Below are 25,054 nucleotides of genomic sequence, written 5' to 3' on the forward strand. Positions count from 1 at the left end.
CAGCATCTGCTGTCACCTGAGTTTTTGATCTTAGCCATTCTCACTGGTGTGAGGTGAAATCTCAGGGTTGTTTTGATTTGCATTTCCCTTATGACTAAAGATGTTGAACATTTCTTTAGGTGTTTCTCAGCCATTCGGCATTCCTCAGCTGTGAATTCTTTGTTTAGCTCTGAACCCCATTTTTAATAGGGTTATTTGTCTCCCTGCGGTCTAACTCCTTCAGTTCTTTGTATATTTTGGATATAAGGCCTCTATCTGTTGTAGGATTGGTAAAGATCATTCCCAATCTGTTGGTTGCCGTTTTGTCCTAACCACAGTGTCCTTTGCCTTACAGAAGCTTTGCAGTTTTATGAGATCCCATTTGTCGATTCTTGATCTTAGAGCATAAGCCATTGGAGTTTTGTTCAGGAAATTTTTTCCAGTGCCCATGTGTTCCAGATGCTTCCCTAGTTTTTCTTCTATTAGTTTGAGTGTATCTGGTTTGATATGGAGGTCCTTGATCCACTTGGACTTAAGCTTTGTACAGGGTGATAAGCATGGTTCGATCTGCATTCTTCTACATGTTGACCTCCAGTTGAACCAGCACCATTTGCTGAAAATGCTATCTTTTTTCCATTTGATGGTTTTGGCTCCTTTGTCAAAAATCAAGTGCCCATAGGTGTGTGGGTTCATTTCTGGGTCTTCAATTCTGTTCCATTGGTCTATCTGTCTGTCTCTGTACCAATACCATGCAGTTTTTTATCACTATTGCTCTGTAATACTGCTTGAGTTCAGGGATAGTGATTCCCCCTGAAGTCCTTTTATTGTTGAGGATAGTTTTAGCTATCCTGGGTTTTTTGTTATTCCAGATGAATTTGCAAATTGTTCTGTCAACCTTTGAGCCAACTCACCAGCCTCAGTAAATTCTGTTTGGAAAAACAGATTTTAAGCATTTTAAAACAAAATTGCAATCAATAAATATGTTCAAGGTAAGAAGCAAGTACTTTTGAAGGCTTTTAAGTTATTTAAATGCAGGCATAAGAGACCTTTAAAATTACAGAGAATTCCAGGGAAATCATCAGCTGATAAGGGGTTATATACAACTGATTTTCTCATAGTGTAACCAAAGTAGTTAACATGATTCTCATAGTTATCCACAAGTCCCCTGAAGGTGAAAGGCAGTTACTTTTCTTAGGGATCCCTTCCTAAAAGGATACCCAATCTCCATTGGCTGGCCCTACATCCAGGTATAAACAGACAATACTAAATTGACTCAGTGGATTCTGGGAGTTGGGGGAGAGGTAATAAACAAAGTTTGGAGAAAGAAATGTGGAAAAATACGCAAGCTAGAGAAAGGCAGTGGTGTGTACTTGATTAAAGCAGTAGGTGTGTGTGTGTTTGTGTGTGTGAACATGCAAATCTCAATACTAGGAGGAATTTTAAAACCATGACAGTACTTTAACCCACACTTGAGGAACTTCTGACAGGCCATGAGAGGAATTACTGAAGGCCTAAATACAAACACGCTTGCTTGACACCAGCATTTCCACGTTCAGCTTCCCTCTTTAGTCTTCTGACTATAACACACATAAACCTATAAAAAGAGAAACCAGCAAAGCTTAAGAGTACTGTGAGGCAACCTGTTATGTCAGCTTATTGCTTTAAATTTTGTATTCTAAACTTCAGCAGATGACATTATACACAAAGTGTTTCTAAAAGAAATAGCACACCTATAACTCTCCTGTAAGCCTACTAAAATCAATAAGCAAGGGTCTTCTTGGTGGCTGAATTTATTTGAAGAATAAAGAAAAACCTTACCCAAATCGAAACTGAGAACATTCTGCCAAGTGGATGCCACTGCTCTTTAATTCTACCAGTGACATCAAAACCAAAGAAAGCCTGAAATAACATTGCAAGTAAGAAAGTGGTAACAATATTGATAACTAAATATCCTGAAAAAATGGTCCAAAAAGGAAAGGATGCTAAGGGAGAAAAGTGATATCCTAATAATGTGTTGTAAATGGTAATGTGCTAGTATTGATTCCTAATTATGACAAGTGAATCCTTGGAATATAAAATATTAACCACGGAAGAAACTTGTGAAAGGTATACATTGTCCTTTTTCTAGATGTATAAATAATGCTAAGTTTTGGAACGTTTATTCAAAATTTCAGAAAACTGTAAGAATGTCATTGTCTAGATCTACCATACACACACACACACATGCACATAAACACACAGAACAACACAAACAACATGAATCAAATATAAATGCAATTCCCTTAAAAGTGGATTCAGGTTTGCTATGGACAGTTTGATGTAAATATCCTCTAAAGAAATACATAACTGAACTTGGCCCACAGTATTTCTTTGTTGGGAGATTTTGAGAGGTGTGGTTCGCAAGGGATGTCCTTAGGTTAATGGCCACATGCACTCATAATAGATTGTGGTACCCCAGTTTCTCTTGCCACCCTCTCCACATACTCCCACAGAAACCGTGGCATAGCCATCCATTCATCACCACCCACAATACAGCCTTCATCGGAACTTTCTTCATGTCTGGGCTTTATCCTTGAGCCTCTAACATTATAAACTAAGCCCTTTCTCTTTATTTTTCAAACAGTGATTATCTTCATGACCTAGTTGACCCTATATCCACCTGGATAAAGTCGCTGATGACTCAGCACCAACACATACCTTTCAACACACGAATTTTTGAGGAGCATATGTTAAACATATGCTCACATCTGTTAGAAACAGTGTCAGTCATTGGAGAGAAGAGGGAGGATTGAAGTGTTATGTATGCTGCTGTTAGTGTAACAGTGAAGGGGAAGTTGAAGAGATGACTCAGTGATTCAAAGCCCTTGATGCTACTGCAGCACACACATTGGTAGCTACATTGTCAGTACATCTGATAGCCTCTTCGTGCCTCCAAGGCAGTGGACATACATGTGGTGTACTTACATCCACAGAGGCCAAATATTTATACACATGAGACAAATTACTTAGTATGTTTTAATTGAGTGAAACTTTCTGCATATACCCATTAGAACATTGCATTTTTCAAGCTTTTGCTTGAGAAAATTATATTTGCACAAACACAAAACTGGCCAAGGTACAGAAAGTAAGAAACTATAGAATTCTGGGCCCTAAAAGTAATATACCTATATCTATAAGTAGATAGATGATAGACAGATAAATAGATAGGTAGATGACAGATGGTGAAAGACAGAACGTACACAGATAATAGGCAGATAGGCAGAAAGATGATAGATAGATAGATAGATAGATAGATAGATAGATAGATAGATAGATAGATAGACAGGTGACAGATGATAGATGGTGGTAGAATATACACAGATAGATAATAGACAGATAGTCAGAGAGATTATAGATAGATGAATAGATGGATACATAGGTAGATAGATAGATAAATAGATACATACATACATACATACATACATACATACAAAGATAAGTTAGAGAGAAAGATGACAGAAGATAAATGGTAGAAGATAGAAGATACACAAATAGATAATAGATGGTAGATAGTTAGATGGATAGATGGATGGATGGATAGATAGATAGATAGATAGATAGATAGATAGATAGATAGATAGATAAATAGATAATAGAAGATATATTGTATTAATTCTTCCACCAGGGGCTTCAAAGACTGTAATGACCTCAGATGGATAACTACATAGAAACATTTTCTAAACACAATTATTTGTGAGTACAACTGCACAAATAAACTTACCATAGTTATTACAGCATTCACAAAACCTTTGCAAATACAAGTTAGAACAACCCCAGCATGGGCAGAACCACTGGACACACAATCCCACACCTAGCCATGAAACTATTGTCAATTTTTAGCTGATAAAAAGGAATGGTCAATTTTTCATTTTAGTTTCTAGTGAGCTGACCATGCACCAATAAAACACAACACACTATTCAAGTATGTTTTGGGTAGCACAAATTAATCTTAAAGTCTCTTTACATAATGACACAAGATTATGTGAGCTTAAAACTAATTTGATCAAGTAATTCTTATTCCTATGAGTACTTTTTTAAAATGAAACAATAGTGTAAAATGTTCCACAAGAAAGAATGTTCACCCTCACAGAATTTATTGTTTAAAAATAGAGGATTAGCCATTTCTAAGGATATAAATGTATTGTGAAGCAAGTTATGTCATTTGTATATAATTTGCTTTTAACAACTATTAAAATAGTTGAAAGAGTCCCTTATTCACTGAACTGTGTCACCCTAGAGTTGATCTTGCAGCCATAACCTCCAAGATGAATATTGTAGGGTAACACAGAGCCTTGAGAAATTGATCTGTGTGATCCTCAAGTTTTTTATTTTATACCTTTCTTTTTTTCTCTGTTATTTCATCCCCCCTCCCAATTTACTTTTCTCTCCAAACATAGAAAAGTTGGTGGAAAGAAATAATAAAGAAGGAGCTATAAAAAGTGGGGGGGCAAGGTCTTATTAGTAAACAAGTACAATGGCACCCGTGGTGCTGGGACAGACTTCTAGCCCAGAGAACTAGAAGCAGAATAAACTTTGCTATAGACAGTCTGTAGTATTGATTAAAACAGTGTCCACTAGTACAGAGATTATTCTTCAATTCAAGAAGAATTTCTTGGTACATTACTATAATAATTACCTATAAGTAATATTCATATAATTTCAGTTTTGAAGATAATTATTCATGTTATACATATCTATTTTTAATAAAGGTTGAGACTGTATTTCCAAATCATTAAATAACGTTTAACTCATTAGCAATTTTATGTTTTCTTTCCCATATCTAAATTTTCATTTGTATTCACAATGGACAGGAATTACATTTTATCAATGTGTTAATTATAACAGCCAATTTGAAGTAAATAGAGCAGAGTAACAGTTGTTTTGAAGTGTAAACAAAGGAATGGCAAAATGCTATTCTATGAAATTTGTTACTGGAACGATGAGATGCACCCATAAGCTATGGGTTCATAGACCCCAACATGGGTGAAAAAGGAAATTAAAAGGATTGAGTTACAAATCTAATGACCTTCTGGTATATCAGATGATCATGAATCTTTTCCTCTGGGGAAAAAATGTGAGCCAATACTGAGTGATTATTTTATCCTGCCTTGATCAAACTTGTTCCATGGATGAAAGCAACCATGAACTTGCAGATAGCAATACTGCAAGATCAAGCAATATGATATATGTGTTGAGGAGTAGGAAGACTGGGTACAAGAAAAGCCCAGCAGCGGGGTTGGGGATTTAGCTCAGCGGTAGAGCGCTTGCCTAGCAAAGCGCCAAGGCCCTGGGTTCGGTCCCCAGCTCCGGAAAAAAAAAAAAAAAAAAAAAAAGAAAAAGCCCAGCAGCACTTCAAGTGGAACAGCAAGCATTTTCTAAGCAGCTACCAAGTTGTTGCTACTAAGTCATGCTCATACTATGAAGTCATTACCCTGAAAATGATAGAAGTAAGAACTATATTCAAATAAGAATGGTTAAAATCAAACACAAGTCAACAAGAAAGTAGAAAACAAAATTTGTATTCAATTTAAAATAAATTGAATTTTATTTCGAGTTTTTTACATTTTTATTGGTTACTTTCTTTATGTACATTTAAATGTTATTCCCATCCCCAGTTTTCCCTCAAGCCTTCACAGGACCAAGTCCTTCTTCTCCCATTGATGCCAGATAAGGCCATCCTCTGCTACATATACACCTGGAGCCATCGATTCCTCCATGTGTATTCTTTGGTTGGTGGTTTAGTCCTTGGGAGCTCTGAGGAGTCTCACTGGTTAATAATGCTGTTCTTCCTATGGGGTGGCAAATCCCTTCAGCTCCTTCAGTCCTTCTCCAACTCCTCCACTGGGGTACCCATGCTCAGTCCGGTGGTTGGCTGCAAGCATCCTCATCTTCATTGTTAAGACTCTGGCTGACTCAGGAGACATCCATATCAGGCTCTTGCCAGCAAGCATGTCTTAGCATCAGCAACATTGACTGGGTTTGGTGGCTGCATATGGGATGGATCTCCAGTCGCTGGATGACCTTTGCTTCAGTCTCTGATCCACTTTGTCCTTGTATTTCCTTTAGACAGGAGAAATTCTGAGTTACAATTTTAAGAGGGCTGGGTGGCTGCATTCCTCAACCGGAGCTGTGCCTAACCTCTGGATATGGTCTCTACAGGTTCTCTCGGTCTTTATGGGATATTTCAGCTAATGGCATCCCTGTTGGGTCCTGAGAGCCTCTTGCTTTCCTGGCATCTGGGCTATCCCTAGTTCCCCATCCCCCATTGCTACACAGCTCTGACACTCTACATCTCTCCTGTCTCTTCAGTACCTCATCCTGACCTCCTTTCTTCTCCTACCCCTCTCTTCTTCCCAAGTCCTTCCCATCCTCTACCTCCCATGAATATTTTGTTCCCCCTTCTTAATAGGATGGAAGCATCCACACTTTGGTCTTCCTTCTTCTTGAGCTTTATATGGTCTATAAGTTGTATCATGGGTATTCTGAACCTTTTTCCTAATACCTACTTTTCAATGAGTACATACCATGTGTGTTCCTTTTTTACTGTGTTACCTCACTCAGGATGATATTTTCTAGTTCCATTCATTTGCCTATGAATTTCATGAAGTCATTCTTTTTAATGGCTGAGTAGTACTCCATTGTATAAATGTACCTCATTTTCTGTATCCATTTCTCTGTTGAGGGACATCTGGGTTGTTTCAAGCTTCTGACTATTTATTATTATTTATAATAATAAATAAGGATGCTATGAACATAGTGGAGAATGTGTCCTTGTTATATGTTGGAGCATCTTTTGGGTATATGCCCAGGAGTGGTATAGCTGAGTCCTCAGGTAGTACTATGTCCAATTTTCTGAGGAACCACCAGAATGATTTTCAGAGTGGTTGTACCTGATTGCAATCCCACCAGCAATGGAGGAGTATTCCTCTTTCTTCACATCCTCACCAGCATCTGCTGTCATCTGAACTTTTGATCTCAGCCATCTGACTGGTGTGAGGTGGAATCTCAGGGTCGTTTTGATTTGCATTTCCCTGATGACTAAGGATGTTGAACATTTCTTTCAGTGCTTCTTAGCCATTATTTAGAATTTTAGAAATTCCTGGTTGAAAATGGAAGTATTAATAAACAGAATGATAATAATCTTCCCACTTTTGTGCGTGTGTGTACATGTCTTTTTGTCTGTGTCTCTGTGTGTGCGTACATGTTTGTGTATGTATAGAAAAGGAAAGAGATTCATTTCTAAAGCATTCTGTTTAGCACTCATTATAATCCAAATCTACCAAAAGCTAAACACATGACTTTGGTGTTCAGACTCTGTTCCATTTAATTTCCATTTTAATTGGAAATGGCACACTGGAGAACAAAAAAGATGATAAGCCATCAGAAAAGTTATTAATTCCAGGAGTAAGGAAGATAATGTTTGTATTTGCCAGCGAAGAGGCAATTAAAGTGAGATTTTGATTGAAAGGGATAAGAGATAAAGCATACAAAAGTGAAGCATTGAAAAGACTCAGCATCATAGCATCAAGGAGAAACATGTGGCATTGGGATAAGTTATGATAAAGATTTTCAGAATTGTCGTAGCATGTCATCTCATTTGTCCTAAGTGTTGTTATTGTCAGCCTCAATAAATAATGATACAATAAAGGTATCAATATAGGAGATGGAATGATTAATATATCATAAGCCTTATTCAAAGAATGCATGGGATAATAAATCAGTGGCATTGTAGTATTGGTGGTATTAATAAAAATGTAACAAAATCTACAATGAAAGCAGCAATAACTTGTTGATAGCATTGGCAATTTACCACATATCTATTCTACCATTTTATTATCACTTTGGCATTTAGCTTGTTCTTTTACTAGGGAAGGTTTTCTGATTTACAGATGGTTATTTGAGCAGATTTGTAATGATGAACTTTGATCACATTAAAATGTAGATGTCTGTAAGCATTGAGTCACACACATTAAATACCTCATTCAATGAAACAAATGACTTGTCTATAGTGGGATAAGAGACTTTACCTTTTATAATTCCTCTATTTTAAATGTCAAAAATGAACCAAAATTCTTAATACATCAAGGTATAAAGGAGTGAATTCTGGGGCTCAAATTTGTCTTCAGAGGCAAGTTTTTTGTTTGTTTGTTTTTTATTTTGTTTTGTTTTGTCTTTAGGCTTTTTTTTACATAAAGGCTACCATCTCTTGTCAAGTGTGCTTATGACTAAACAGAAAATCTAAAAAAGCATTTTAATCTAATCTGAGGACACCAACAATACTGATCAGTTGTAATCATATACACATATTTACAATTGTACATAGAAATATTAATTTATCAGGAATCCTGGATCATTCAGTTATTCCAAAGAGAGACAATATTTATTACTATAGATACTCTATAGAGGGAAGGAATTTTTTCTTATAAGATAATATACAACACACATATACACACACACAACACACACACACATACATACACACATACACACAATTCCATTTGTATGCTGCTATGATGGCTATTCTTAGTTGCCTACAGTTGAGTACACATGGAATTAAATAAGTCTAAAAATGCAGGGCATATGAGAAACTTTTGCTTAAATTTGAAGTAGGAAGATCTACTTCTAATCTGGATTTTGATGCAGAAAGAAACATCCTTAATATGGGCCATACCTTCTCCTGATAAAGACACGGAAGAAAAAAGCATTTGCTCTTTGCTTGCTTGCTTTTATTTTCATAGCAAATCCATTCCTTCACTGGCACTAGAGCCTACTTCTTCTGCATTCCAGAGTCTACTGAAGACCAGCTGAAACTTCCAAACTTTTGTGCTAAGCAACTACTAGATTCTTGGACTTCATGTCATAGGCAGCCATTGTAAGATTAGCTGGATTACAGCCTGTAGCCATTCTGATATATCATTCTCCTTTCATAGATGATAGACAGATAGATGATCACAGACAGATAATAGATGATTGATAGATAGATAGATAGTAGATAGATAGATAGATAGATAGATAGATAGATAGATAGATGATATTTATTCTATAAGCTCTGCATCTCTAGAGAACTCTTAGTAATTCAGCTGTGAGAGAAAGAAATCATTTCTCTCAGGGAAATCTTTTCCTTTTCTGTAATTTTTTGTACAATGTCATTTAATGCTTTGAATAAACCCTTCCTTGGAGTACCACTGCTCTTTAATGGTATACTACAGTGTGTGTGTGTGTGTGTGTGTGTGTGTGTGTATGTGTGTGTGTGGTGTGTGTGTACATATTAAATACATACATTCCATTATAATAATATCAGAATATTTAATGACATACAAAGTGATGCTTTAAAAATACTAAGAGGTAATAATCTTCAAACATACAAGAGTGTAACAACCCAAATGACAATGAAATATGTAGATATAGAAAACATATATGAATATGAATTCATTTAAAGGACCCCCTTTGCAAGAGTCACCATAATAAAGTGAGAGTGAAGACCATGAAAATGCAAAAAAATTAAATCCAGGCGTCAAAAAAGCCAGTACAGATACAAACCTGAGTGAACAGTCTGTAAGTAGAACTGCTCAAGAGGCTGAAATTAGAGAATTTCAAACAAAGGCAAGGAAAATTTACTGTGACAAAAAGTTGGGATAGAATTCTAAATATAATTACTATATACGCATTCATATTTGCTAGACATACATATTTACACATTTTTTTGTGTGACTCCATAGTAGATGCTTCTTAAGAATGAAATCAGTTAGTATCTGATTGAATGTTTTGGGAAACTGACATGTGTTCATTCTCTTATAAAGGCTATAAATAAAATGATAGAATTATCACCTCTAGGTATAACACGATACTATAGTAACAGAATTGTAAAGCATATACCATGTGGAACACATTGGAGTGACATTTAGGTCATTAAATCAGCAATATCAAGTATTGATTTTATAAATAATAATGCCATAAAAATTCAGTGTTTCTCACCAAATATGTCACAGAACAGCAGCCATGGGACCACTTGAAGAGTTGTGCCTATGACGTCTTTTGATGTGGAATCCAAATTATTGCCTCTCACTTTAGAACTAGTGAATCAGAAACACCGAGAAAAAAAAAATCTGTGCTTCTTTAGCCTATACTATCCTAATGCATGCTACCAATATGAAAACTGTTACTGGTAGGTTTTATTTTTCAGGATGCAGTTTGATTTATGTGTACTACAGTGTCTTTGTGTGTATGTTCACATATAATTGGGTGCTTGTAGAAGTCAGAAGATAGTGTTCAATCTCTCAAAGCTAGAGTTCCAGTCCCTTCTGGACCAATCCACATGGGTACTGGAAAGTAAGTTGGGCCCTCTGCAGAGCAGCAAGTGATCTTAACTACTGAGCAATCTCTCTGACTCAATGGCCAATCGTTATGAAGGAAAAAAGAAAACTGGAATCAGATACTTCCATGAAACTGGGACTTGGGGAATTGAAGGAATAGCAATCCTGAGTACAGAAAATACAAGAAATGTTCATTAGTGTAGTATGAAAAGAGTCAATAACTTGAACTATGGATTTGTCAGATCTATGTCTTCAGGAGCAGAGGTTAAAACCAAAGGGCTGATTAATTTGGAAAGAAAGAAAAGGCTTTCTTGAGATGCTCGGCACTGTTGATGTGGTGGCTTCTTCCCTGACAAGCTGTGATTGAGTGGTTAGCGTTGTTGCGAATAATTTTTTGCTTCTTTTGGGCAAGGTTTACTTAGTGCCTGATATTATAAAGCCAACTGAAAACAGTGATTTATATGTTTATGACTGCTTGATGGTTAGCTAAACAGAATGCCTTCACATCTATGCAAATCAATTGGTTAAGGAGTCTCACTTCCCAGATGACCTCTGCTTTGTATTCTGCCTTCACACAGACACTTTTGATTTATAAGAAGATTTAACTGCGTACATACAGTATTTGGGTTTACATAGAGCAGGTTGAATTTTAATGAAAATCATTCATCATCTTCAGGAGTTAGCCAATACATGTCCAACTCAGGTCTGCTACTCTTGCAACATTCAGCGCGTTGGAATAGTACTACAGCCACCTCTAGGACGAGGGCTTTGAACTCAACAGGAAGAAAACATGAACAACACAGGGGAAACTGTAGATGATAATAATGGTTTATCTCAAAAGCAATGATATATTGAGTAGTTTTTAACTCAGCATTATGATGATAATATTAATAGTAATAATAATTACTTATAAGTAGCTACAGTGTATCAGATTCTATGTCGATGATATGTCCTCATTGGTTTTTCTCTAAAACTCATCCAGGTTGTTCTATTTTATACCTACAAAAATTGAAGGTAGCAGACTGTTCAACACTAACTATACAAAGGCACATGTGGCTAGTATGTCCAGGAGCATAAACTTCAAGTGAAGTCTCCCTTTCAGAGGTATTAATTTTACCTAATTACATCGTTCTTGGCTATATTTAGCTTAGCTTCTTGTTTTATATCACAAACAAATTAAGCAAATTAGTGGTATTGTAAAGGTACTACATAAAATGTTTGGAATCTATATAGGTTTACTTTTATTTTAAAATGCTACCCTAGAAGATTTTCAAATTAAATTCACATGATAAGACACTGTATATGTTTACACATAACACACAAACACACATACATAGACATATATATATATATATAATTTTTGGAATTTTGCTATTGTTTTTATTGTATGAAACATTCATTCTTATATATGTTTTGATTAAATTTAGCTCCTAGCCCCTCTGCTCTAGTCTCTCCCCTATCCTCCTATCTTATTGTTCTGCTGATGTGAAGAAATGCTATGACCATGGTAACTCTTTTTTTTCTTTTCTTTTTTGCGGAGCTGGGGACCAAACCCAGGGCCTTGTGCTTGCTAGGCAAGCGCTCTACCACTGAGCTAAATCCCCAACCCCGACCATGGTAACTCTTATAAAATAAAACATTTAATTTGAACTTGCTTATAGTTTCAGAGGTTTAATTCACTGTGATCATATAGAAAAGCACAGCGGCACACAGGAAGACATGATGCTGGAGAAATAGCTGGGAGTTCTACATCCAGACCAATGGGTAAGAGAAAATGAAAGATACTGAGATTGGCTTGGGCCTTGAAAGCCCACAGCCAGTGATACACTTTCTCCAATTAGGCTGTACTTCCTCTCCCATAGCCAAACAATCCAATCGTTCTCAAGTAGTATCACTCCCTGATGACTTGGCATGCAAATATATGATCCTATAGAGGCCATTCATATTCAAACTACCACACCTCCTCTACCTCAATTCTCTCCTAACTCTGAATGCACATGTAAACACACTGATTCTATTTAGAACATTGGTGGAGGACCATCTACTGGAGTATGGATAGAGTATTGGGGCTGCCGCTGAAGAAAATTGACTCTCCTCCCTCCAGTAGTCACCAAATGAAAATAGTGTCTTGGCTCAAGGTGAAATATCTCAAACTCTCTACGCAAATCAATGGATAAGTCATAGATAAATCCTATGCATGAAGTAACAAGCAATATGAGTTCATGTGTGCAAAGGGCCTGTCATGCCCATTCAGACAAAAAAAAAAAAAAAAAAGTCCTGTACAGTATCAAACAGAGAGGATCACAAAAGAAATTCCTCGTATTATACCTGAAATATTAGAAATACAAATATAACATGATATTGAAAGCTTGAAGAAAGAAGAATCAAATAATGTTTAAAGATGAGGCAATCAAAATAACAAATCTTAATTTATTTGATAGAAAATTTTAAAGCCAGAATAATCAAATAATGTTTAAAGATGGGGCAATCATTATAACAAATCTTAGTTTATTTGATAGAAAATTTTAAAGCCAGAAGTTCTGGAAAGAAATATGCAAGTTCAGAAAAGTCGCAATCATCAACCTAGACTTTTATACAAAGCAGTATAATCTATTACACTTGAAGAACAAACTAAAAGTTGCAATTTAAAAATAGGGCAAATGAATCTATAACAACTATGATAGGTCTAAACGGGACACTGAAAAAATGATTATATCTGAAGAGAAGAAGAAAAGAATGAAGACATCCAATATGTCGCAGGAAATAAATATATATTTTCAGAATGGTTAATCAAAAGATGATTGATGAAATACCAAAATACAACAGAATAACAGGATACAAAATAAACACAACATTCAACAATAATTCCTAATATAGAGAGTCTCATTTACCCCCAATAAAAATATACTAAGTAACAGATTAAATTGGAAAGCAGAATTTATATTTTTCCTGCCTCCATGTAAACCTACCTCACCATCAATGATGGATACCACCTTAGAATGAAATGATAGTATTCTACAAACATGTAAGTGAGAAACAAACAAAAAAAGTAAGTAGCTATTATAATATCTGACAGCATATACTTCAAACCAAAACTCTTCAGAATAAGTAATTTCAGAAGTTCACGTCATATTCATGAGAGGAACAATTCACCAACAGGATAGCATGACTTTAAGCATATGTACACTGAGCATGGATTATGTCATTACTTCTAAAACCACACAGTGACCTCAACAGTGAACATAATAACCACCGAAAGTACATGATCTATACCAAAAACCAAACCAAAACCACGGGAATTAAATGAGACTAATAAACATTTATGAAGCATTCCACTGAAACATTAATATTCCTTTCAGTAACCCATAGAATTTTTTTCTGAAACAGATGATATATAAACTCAAATTAAGTTTCAACAAGTCTGGAAAAATTGTGATGATATCCTAAGTTCTATCTGGCCACAATTGAACAAAGCTAGAAGTGAACAGCATTAGAAACTACAGGATGCACACAGACTAAGGGAGACTAACTACCCTTCTGTAAGTTATAACTGGTACACAAGAAAAATTAAGAAGGCAAAGAAATTCTTAGAATTGAACAAAAGTGAATATATGACATACTAAAATCTTTGAGACACAATGAAGGTAGTCCTAAGAGAAAAGTAGCTACATCAAAATTGAAATATCTCTGTGGAGTTCCATTCCCCTCTGGGCCTGTAATCCTTCCTACTATTCTTCCGCAAGAGTCTCCAAGCTCTATCTGCTATTTGGCTATGTGAATCTTCATCTGTCTGAGTCAGTTTCTGGGTGGAACCTCTCAGAGGACCACTCAGAGGACAAACATTCCTGTTTGCAAGCATAACAGAGTATCATAAATAGTGTTAGGGATGGTGCTTGCCCATGGATGGGTCTCAAGTTGGGCTAATCAGTTGGTCATTCCCTCAGTCTCTGCTCCATCTCCTGTGCCTGTATTTCTAGGAGACAGAATAAATTTTAGGTTGCAAGTTTTGTAAGTGGGTTGGTGTCTTTATTGTACTACTGGGGTTCCTGCCTGGCTACAGCAGGTGGCCTCTTCAGAGTCCATATCTACAATGTAGTGAGTTACAAGTAAAGTCAACCACATTCATTCTTGGGTGCCTCCTATATCCCAGGTCTTTGTCCTAGAGACGCCCCCTACCTCCTGACCCCTGTCAATTGCAAATTTCCATTCATTTTCATGGCCATCTAGCCATCTCTCCAGTCCTTTCCCTCATCTGATCTGAACCCCCTATTCCCCTCACCATCCCCTCTCTCATCCAGTTAACTCCTTCTATCTGACTCCTATGACTACTTCATTCCCCCTTCTATGTGAGATTCAAGCTTCCTTCTGTAGGCCTTCCTTCTTGTTTAACTTCTTTGAGTCTGTGAGTATAGCATGTTACATGTTTTTTTTTTTTATGGCTAATATCCACATAGAAATGAGTACATACCATGCATGTTCTTTTGCGACTGGATTACCTCACTCAGGATGATATTCTCAAGTTCCATCCATTTGCCTGCAAAATTCATGATGTCTTTATTTTAATGGTTGAATCTTGTCCATTGTGTAGATGCACCACATTTTATCTATTCTTCAGTTGAGGGACATCTATATTGCTTCAAGTTTCTGCCTATTATGAATAAAGCTGCTATAAACATAGTTGAGCAAGTGTCTTTGTGGGATGTTAGAGCATCTTTTGGGAATATGCCCAGGAGTGGTATAGCTGGGTCTTGAGGAAGAGGAAGACCAACAGAGTCAACTAACCTGGATCTTGGGTCTCTCAAACTCTGAACTACTGTCCAGAGAACATACTTAAACTGAACCTAGGCCTTCTAGCCCATATGTAGCAGACATTGCTTTGTCTTCGTGTGGATCCCAAGTAAGAGGAATGGAGGTATCCCAAAAACCCAAAAGCTATTCCCTGTCTACGGCATATATTCTTCTAACTGAGCTGTCTTGTCTGAACTCAGTGGGAAAGAAAGTACCTACCCTCACAGATACTTGAAATGCCAGGATTGGGGAATATCCAGGGACCCCCATGTTTAAAGAAGAAAGGGAGGATGTGGTAAGGATTGTGGGAGGGGGTGACCAGGAGGGTGGCCATGAACAGGATATAAAGTGAACAAGTAAAAAAACATTTAATTTTTAAAAAGAGTAATAAAAATGAAAGTTGACAAATTAATAATTTAATGATGTATCCCAAAGATCTTGAGAAAGCAAAACCAAACAAAATCCTAGAGTAGATCAGAAGAAATAACAGAATGCTATAAACGTTGCTTAATTGATAAATAAATAAATGTCTCAATTATTATTTATTACTACCTTTACATATAACCAATGTACACACAGAAATTTAAAAAAGCATATGTATATTAACTATTTTATACTATATATAAAAGATGTTAAGTAAAATTAAAGCTGAAATATACTTTTAGGAATGTGAGTGATGCAGGGGAGTGTAGCCTCATAGGGACAATTGAAGCTCAATGCCTTAGGATTTTACCACTATTGCAGGCTTTTAGGGCCCTGATTGTGGTTTAATAATAATGACATGGACACATCTGTATAGTTTAATACTGTTCGCCTTTATCTGGGAGAGTCTCTTAGCTAGCGTCTAACTTAACCCAATTTCTCTGCTGCTGCATTTCCACCATGCAGCTCTCTCTTTACTTCCCTGCTTTGCTCTGTATGCCTCTGTCTCCTGCCTCTGTCCTTCTGCCTGATTGTCCTGACCATCCTTCTACCTCAGCTCCAGTGATTATTTCTTTATTTAAAAAAAGCCACATTCCTTCCCCATACAAAGAAGCTATCAGCATAGAGGTTGAGGTTCCACAGCTTGTTCATGTTGAGACGATCAGCAGTGGGACTATGCTGGTCCATATCTTACTGTTGCCTTTTGGTAAGATTTAGGGCAACATGACCTTTTGTTCCCTCCTTGATGGCAGCTGCTTTTATCTCTCTGTTAGGCAAGCAAGGAATTGGCAAACGTTTTATATAGAAAACAGGTAAATTGAGCTCAATCTAAAGCACTAGTGTGTGTGTGTGTGTGTGTGTGTGTGTGTGTGTGTGTATGTGTGTATGTGTGTGTGTGTCTGTGTGTCTGTGTATCTGTGTGTCTGGACAGCAGCAAATGCATTCTTGAAATAATAGCCATATTTCCATTATGTTTTTACTACAAAACAAGAAGATAAATTTGTAAAGATGGGTGTCTGCCTCTGGTACATGAGGATAATTATCTTCACTGTTCATAATTTTATAAAAAAAAATTGAGGCATGCCCTTATTGAATAATTTGCCTAAAGACCCAAGGGAATGAACTGGGGATTAGTGGAAATGAGCTAACACTCAGCAAATCGTGATCCACAATTTGAACTTGACCTGCCGCTTTTTTCTAATCAAAATATTATTGAATAACACCATGCCTATTTAATTTAGTATTCTCTGTGTTTCCCACTATATTAGAGTGGCAATATTTTTAGAGTATAAGGAAAGAGAATTTGGCCATCAAATTCTCTACAAATTCCTGTTTGGCTTTTAACCAAAAATAATTTGCTTACTGTGTAAGTTTTCGGTTACATCTATAACAAATTTCCAAAAATGTAATGGCTTTAAACAGTAAAAATGTATTGTCTCAGGACTCGAAAATGTCAAGAGGATCTTACTACACTAAAGTCAGTTTTTCAGAAGCCCCACATTGCTTTTGGGGGGCTTCCCTTTCAGAGTGGTTATAGCAGGTCAAGTCAAAGTCAAGGTCACATACTCGTCATGATCCATTACTCTGACCTCTTCTATTACCTTCTTGACAGTGATCCTTCTGCCTTATTCTATTTCATAATCTTGTCAATGACAAGTAGAATTAGAAAATTCTCCAACCCAATGTTAGCTGAATAACCAGCTTAATTCATTTAATCTTGATTTTTGTTTGCCAGTTGACATAAAATTCCCAGATTCTATAGTTTTGAATGTGAATGTCTTTGGTATGTCATTATTCTGGCTATTGTGCTGAATCTTATCTGCATACTCTAAACAATTCACTGTTTCTATTTATTTCCTTCCTGTTTCAAAAAAGGTAATGTTTTTTTATAGTTAAACCACTGAAGTTCTGAAGCTGTGTTTCAAAGGAAATCTAAAAGATGGATAGGTATAAGTATGTAAAAGAGGACTTCTGACTAACATAAAAAGTGTTTAGATCCAGACTATGGAGTGACCAAGAGTCCGAAGACCTTCACAAATGTGAACTTTGCCCTTCATGCCCCCATTTCAACAACATGATATGAATTATCATGGACCCAAAAAACTGACAAAACTGCAGATATAAGTATTCATTTGTTTAAAAAAAATCGTTGTTAGAAAAGAGAAGGTGGTTCACAGAACACCTATATCAGAGGATAAAATACTTTGGGTTATTTTTTTGTTTGTTTTGTTTTCTTAACTAAAGAGGCAAGGATAAACAGAATCTTTAGTATGGAAGATATAAGTATGTTTACAAACCAAAAAAAGAGTACAACACTTTAGTTTTAACCTAAAACTCAAGCATCTGTCTTGGAAAGAATACATTTTCATCAACAAAGGCCATGCTGAAAAAAAAGTCCACATCCACACATACCAGGGTCTTAAGCCAGCTAAGTGCAGACAGCATAAGTAGTTGGAGGGTCATGGCTGCAGCTTGTCCAAATACACTGTGGATAGGGCTAAACAGGATGAAAGTGAAGAAGGTCCAGACTTCTCTGTTCCAAATGTATAGATTCAAGATTAAGATACAGAGCACTTGATTTTCGATTTGAGTAAACAAAGCTGGTAAACACTACACTTAATCTTTTAACCAGCAGATCTCTGCAAACACAGGAGGCAGGGTAAATATCAGAAACTTCTCTCTGTTTTCTTTGTCTCTTAGTGTCTGAAATCCTGAAGGTCATTGTACCTCGCATCAGGACCATCTAGCATAACTTAACACGATGCATCCTCTAGCATTTTCTTTTACTTTGATTACTAGCATTTTTCAATAACAAATGAACATTGTGATTAAAAATAAGGGACTTTTAATGATGTCTACTAGAGTGTATTTGCAAGGCACATCTGCAGAACTGGCTTCATTGAATTGCGGGTGCCCTCTTACCACTTCTGCAGGTCAGCGTGAGATCCCTCCACCTGTCCTAAATGCAGAAAAGAATAAATTGCATCTCAGTCCTGTGGAAATAATTATATTTCAAGGTCACAATCAATCATCATAAACTCAGTACCTCTCCCAAGGGAGAAGAAAAATTTAAACCCCTGATGTATTGCTTTTGTCATTTTGAAAAAAAAAATATTTTCCAACTGACACGGTCAGTTATGAAACAATCTGCAAACAAGAGATTCACTGGACTCTATTGAGTCTCCACTCTTGCTTTTGTTCTAATAAATAATAGCAATCATGAAAGTAACTATAATATATACAATTATTATTCTTGTTATACTCCTTTATATTGAAAATGTCCTTACTTCAGGGTCCTGTTTAGTTTGACACCCATTTTCTGAATACAACACTAACAGTAATCATTTCTATACAATAGAAATAGATGACATGGAAAGTTTCAAATATTCTCCAGGTAAAGCAGTTAATAAGTAAGAGAAATCGAAATCAAACTCATGTCACAATGACCCCAGAGCTCATAAAAAAACAAAACAAAACAAAACAAAACAAAAAAAAGGAACATTCAGACATTGTGCACCATGACACAATTTACATAAACAGCAATGCATTTTAAAATTAGCATACAAATTACTAGGCACCATTATAACGTTTTCAAATAAAATGTTGCCGTCTCACTATCCCCAGTATGCATCTTCAAATCTCCTTCCTGGTCCCTTGTCACTTCTCACTTCCACCCCAAACCCCACTTTATGCTCCTTCTTGCAATCTCTTCACCTCCCTTCTAGCTTCTTAGACTTTTCCTACTTTTATTCCCACTAATACACATGTACAATATAATCTAAGATCTTCATCTGAGAGGTAACATACAGTTTTTTAAACATGACATTTTTAAAATCCATGAATCTGTTAACAGAGTTGACCTAAACGTAGCTCCTAATTCATTTTATTCTTTTTAGTTGCATCTGGAATAGATAAAAACCTGCTCATCTTCAAGGCTTTCTACCTCATTAATACAAATGTTTAATATATTCTCTGTCACAGAGAACTAGACAGGATTTCTCATTCCATCTTTAAGCAGAAGGATTTCCATGCTCATCTATATTTATTTACATCAATGGTTTCTTGTCACTGACAAGATTAACTGTGGTGTAGATTTCTTATCAAGAATTAAGAAAACAAACTAACAGGAGCTGATATATACCAGAAGAACCAAAGAATCCAGGGCATGGGGAAACCAGACCAGTTATCCTGAGTAGGTTACAAGTGTTTGAGCTTTTGGGACCATCTGTCAGAGCTGACTTGAGAACAGAAGAATTTCTTTCATGAAAAAGCATCAAATGTATATCTTAGAAATAACTGAACTCAGGTTGGGGATTTAGCTCAGTGGTAGAGCGCTTGCTACAAGCGCAAGGCCCTGGGTTCGGTCCCCAGCTCCAAAAAAAGGAAAAAAGAAAAAAAAGAAATAACTGAACTCAGCAGTAAGGTAACTGAATCAATTTCTGATGAATTTTACATCTGTCTCTCCTTGACCAAAGTGAAAGCTCTTGGTGGCTTATAGTGCTTTGGGAAATACATCTTGGTAACCAATGACAAATTTGCAAGCATGTTTTTACCAATCTAACAAAAATAAACATGAAGCGTTTGAAAGTTTCTAAATATATTGACAAGATCTATTGCTATCTGCTTTTCAGGTTAGCTTCATTCAATCTTGACTTCATTCTCAGGAAGGAAACCTATAGTGGTGACCTTACAGTCCATCTGTTAAAGAAGTATCTCGTCCAATGAATTTGGTAAAGACTTGAGGAACCAAGTGGCATTCACAGAGTGGGTAGAAGAAAGTGAATCATTGGAATTCTGCCTAGACACATCTCCATTGGCCCATACCTGAAGTCGAGATAGGAAAACACACCAAAGACTGCAAGTAGGGAGAAATTACGCTCCTGAGTACAATTTAATGTTGTTATTAGAAGTCAGAACAGGTGATAACTAGGCACAGAACATTAGAATGTTCTATAGAAAACTACAGGTAGAATTGATTACTGTGGGCTAAGAGCTACCATGACTACTTTATGTCTAGTGAATGATACTGATAATAATTTTGTTAGGTTATACTTACCTAAGTATTGTATAGAGAAGTTACATAACTCTGTAATGTGTATGGAACTAGGACTTTGAAATTATGTGATTGGTATATATTTTTGTTGTATAAAGCAAACTGTGTACAATTTTTAGCTTAGACAAACAGGGGTAAATGTTACAGGACATTTGGTCTCAATGTGAAGCCAGAGATTCTGTTATTTACTGGGAAAAAAATCTTTCTACTTGTGATGTAGCTCGGCCCTTAGCACATACCTTTAATGCCTCTGGCTGAAATACATACATGCCCTTAGTGCACACCTTTAATCCCATATAATCAATATAAAGTTAGTTTGTAAGAAAGCACCCATGTTTGACAGCGATGCCTAATTGAATAGCAGACAACGTGATAAATCAGAAAATGATTTAACAAAATAGAATAAGCCTCCAGCTCACGAAAAGAGGAAAGAAATGGAAGCCACTTTAGAGGGAGCAGTACAGAAAGGTAGGAAAAAGATGGTTTTACCTGAAGAGTTTTACAGAGACAGGTTACAGACAGAAAACAAGCTAGACACAAGTCAAGACAGGAGGAGCTAGAGAATGAGGAGCCAGAAGATTAGAAAGCAGTGACAAAGTTAGTATGAAGCTAAAGAAGAACAATTCAGAGACGTTGAGAGAAGCCAGTTTGAATCAGTAAGCTTAGAGAGGAGTTTGATCCGGAAGAGGTAAGTTGAACCAGCCAGTCAGAGTTCAGAAAGAACAAAAAAGAGTGGGCTTATTCAGCAGTAAGTTTTGGAGACTGAAAATATTCTAGGCTTACATTAGATTGTATGGACACTATAAGCTTCATGAACTAGGTCTAGGTTAGCAGATGAAGGCAGAAAGCCTCAGAGATGACAATCACCTGGGTAAATAAAAGTTATATTTACAGCTCATTATAAGCATTTAAGCGATCTGTGGTCCTAGTAAGACGAGATTACATTATAGCACTAGATGAGACAGCAAATCTTTACTGTATGGACACACCAACTCTTGAGCAGGTAGAAGTCAGTGTAAGAGAAAAACAATCCCAGAAATAAAAAGAGAAGACATCTGAAAGCTGATTATAAGTTGGGGAGAGACAAAGGAAAAGATAGAGCAAGGAAGAAAAGGGAGGAGAGAGCAACACAAGAAGAGAATGAAGATGAGGAATAGACAGGCAAGTCTGAGACAGGGAGGCTGAAGGAAGAGAAGAAAAGACAAAGGAAAAGAGAAAACATAAGAGGAGCAGAGGACAAGAAGAGAGAAGGGGAAACAACGTTCGGATGACCAGATTTGAGCAAGAACTGAAAGACGTGTCGGCTGTATCCTGTACTTTCCCTGATTCTTTCATGAGACTGTTTTCACACTACCCATCTTATGTAGCCTGGGAAGATTTAAAACAATTAAAATGAATTTCCTATGGCTAGAAAGTACAGATTCAAGGTCTCTTTGATGTCTAATGGGACCTACTTTATAGAAATAGTTGGTCCATCCTTATGCCCTTACTTATAGAAGGGGCAAAAATTCTCTTTTAAGATGACCATCTTCCCAATTGGGCTTAAGTCCTAAGACTATTCACTCCAGAAGCTCTAGTACGTGGACTGTGATGAAGATTTCAACATATGAACTTTGGGAGATGGTATAAAAGTGGCTTTTTTCCCATTAATTGATTGAAGAAGCTCTATTGAATAAAGGTTTGTGTCCTTCCAAATGTGCTATGTTCAACCCTTAATTCCAAAGTGGTGGGATTTAACATATGACTCTGTTGGGTTGTGTGGCAAGACCTTAGCCAGTCTCTTGGACTCCACATTCAAAGCCTTCCCAATGTCCCAGCACTGACACATGCCATGGGTACCCTAAGTATCTTTCTCACACACAGGCTTCTACTTGATTTCCAGATCTCAATCACAATAGTTCTTCAGAACTCTAAAGTAAACCTTATTTTTCCTAGCATGTGATGCATCTTAAATTTGCCAGTATGTACAGATCAAATTTCATAGAAATTCTTAGCTATTTTTCACCACTGCTGCTACACAAGAAACTCTCATCTGAGAAATATTATTCCAGCTTTGGCTGCAGAATACATAGGCGTTAGTCCCAGAATTTAAGCCCGCCCCCACTTGATATATAATCTAATATATTCATTAATGATAAACCAAGCATCAAATAATCCATCTCCCCCTCCCTCCTTCCTCTCTCTCTCTCCTCTCTCTCTCTCTCTCTCACACACACACACACACCTATACACACACATGGACCAGCACTTCCTATTAGGAACTAGGCAAGATGCAGCCTATGTTCCTCCCTCTGTCACAGTACAGATTGAAGGTGTGATGGCACCTATTAATATTAGCAAGCACCACTACCAACTCTATCATATCAGCATCATTATCTGATCAGAACTAACCAAGAGCCTCTGACGAAAGGTGAGGTGAAAATAAGTGCAAGAGAAAAGGGCACTTTTACCCTTTGCACTATTAAAGATCTTCCCCTTGTCATGCTCCATAAGACAGGGAAAATTAGATCAATGCAAGTAAAAAAATCATAGATATAATGTTATTTAGAATAATATTTTAGTTTGAAAATCATATTTTCCTTTTCCAAAACTGTTTCTTGAAGAGGAAACTCTATTGGTCTACATGTTTGATGTTGAGACTTTAATCCCCCAGTTACCATATTGTAAGGCAGGGTGTTTAATATAAGTAGATCATGAGAGCAAAGTCCTCATGTATATGATTAGAAACAGCCAGAGAGGTTTTAGTGTTTCTCTCACCATATGCAAAAACAAGGCAGCCACTTGCAACCTGCATGAGGACTGTCAACAGAAAATGCTGAGTCTGGCATTCCGATATCAGATTTCCAAGCCTTTGGAACACTGAAGATACATGTTAATTAAAAGTTGTTCTATGTTGCTTTTTTTACAGTGATTCAAACGTATATAAAGAAGAGCCAGGCGCTGAGGCAGGAGCATCACCTGGAAAGGCATGTATAGATTTGATTCATAACTACACCAGGGACAGAATACTATAATACTGAACAAGTATTACTTTTGGAGAGTGTTGGAAGATGTGTTTTGGAAGCCCACTCCCAAAGTCCTTAAAAAACATATGTATAGTCAAAAGAAGATTTGTATCATTCATTCTACTTTAGAAGAAAGGAAAAGTATGGCCCAGGGAAAGCTAGATAGCAGGATAGTGGGGATAAGCTTCCTGAAAGTCAGCTTTGTGTTTCAGTAATTTCAGGAGAGTACTAGAAATGACAACAGGCCTGATTCAATTACTGTCAAAATTCAATTCAATTTCCCATTGTTCTTTGCCATTTTTCTGGTCAGGAGGAACTTTTTCTATATTTAATATATATATATATAGACAGACTGGCAGAGGATTTTTTTAGCATCACTAATGTTCTGTTAGCAATGCTACTCCCTAGATTTTGGCAATCATAATTTGACAAAGTCAATAGTTCATGATGGAAAGACTGAATGAGATTTTTTCCTTCCTCATCTTATATCCTGTTTTTTTCTTCTTTATCAGACCTCAGGGTACTGTCTTAATATGTTAATGTGATAAAATCTCACCATCTAGTACTGTATAAAATACCTTAATCATAATTTTTTTTGTTTGCCTTAAAGGTCATGTGTAGAGCCCTGGTACATCATCTTTTATAAAATGCTTTTATCTCTTTTCCACTGTAATTGCATGAAAGAGTATCATAAAGTAAATCTGTCTTTTATTGGATACATGGCTCCTCTTATAGCCCAGCCCACTTAATCTGTTTGCTAGCAAATGTTTCTATTCTTAAAAATGTAGTTATTTCTATTTCACATTCATGTATGAGTTTCTGCATGAACCTGTGGGTACTATATGCATACATAGTGACCGAAGAGTAGAGAATATGATGTCATGTCCTCTGGAACTGAAATTATAGGTCAATGTAAACAAGCTATTCAATTGGAGGTTCAGCTCCCAGCACCCATATGAGATCAATAAGTGCTAATGACTGCTGAATCATATCTCCAACTCAAATGATTTCAGGTTTGGACAGCTACTTCACTAGTGCTCTTTGAATGGAGTTGGGAAGAGACTAGAAATCTGTCTAGCTGAGAATGGGGGCAACATCCTTGAGTGATACTTACTTTAAATGTGACATGCAGGTCATTCCTCAATTATCCATGTTAATCAGCTGAAACAAAAGAAGTAAAGGATGAGTTTTAGTCTATTACTACATGAGACTGAAATATTAAATGGCATGCTGTTGGTAAGAATCAAAAAACATATAATCAATTTTTTTAAATATTTATTTAATGAATACGAGTACACTGTAGCTGTCTTCAGACACACCAGACCCCATTACAGATGGTTGTGAGCCATCATGTGGTTGCTGGGAATTGAACTCAGGACCTCTGGAAAAACAGTCGGTGCTCTTAACTGTTGAGCCATCTCTCCAGCCCCATATAATCAATTTTAAAGTGATCA

The sequence above is a fragment of the Rattus rattus genome, chromosome 11 (genome assembly GCF_011064425.1).
Source record: "Rattus rattus isolate New Zealand chromosome 11, Rrattus_CSIRO_v1, whole genome shotgun sequence".
NCBI lineage: Eukaryota > Metazoa > Chordata > Mammalia > Rodentia > Muridae > Rattus > Rattus rattus.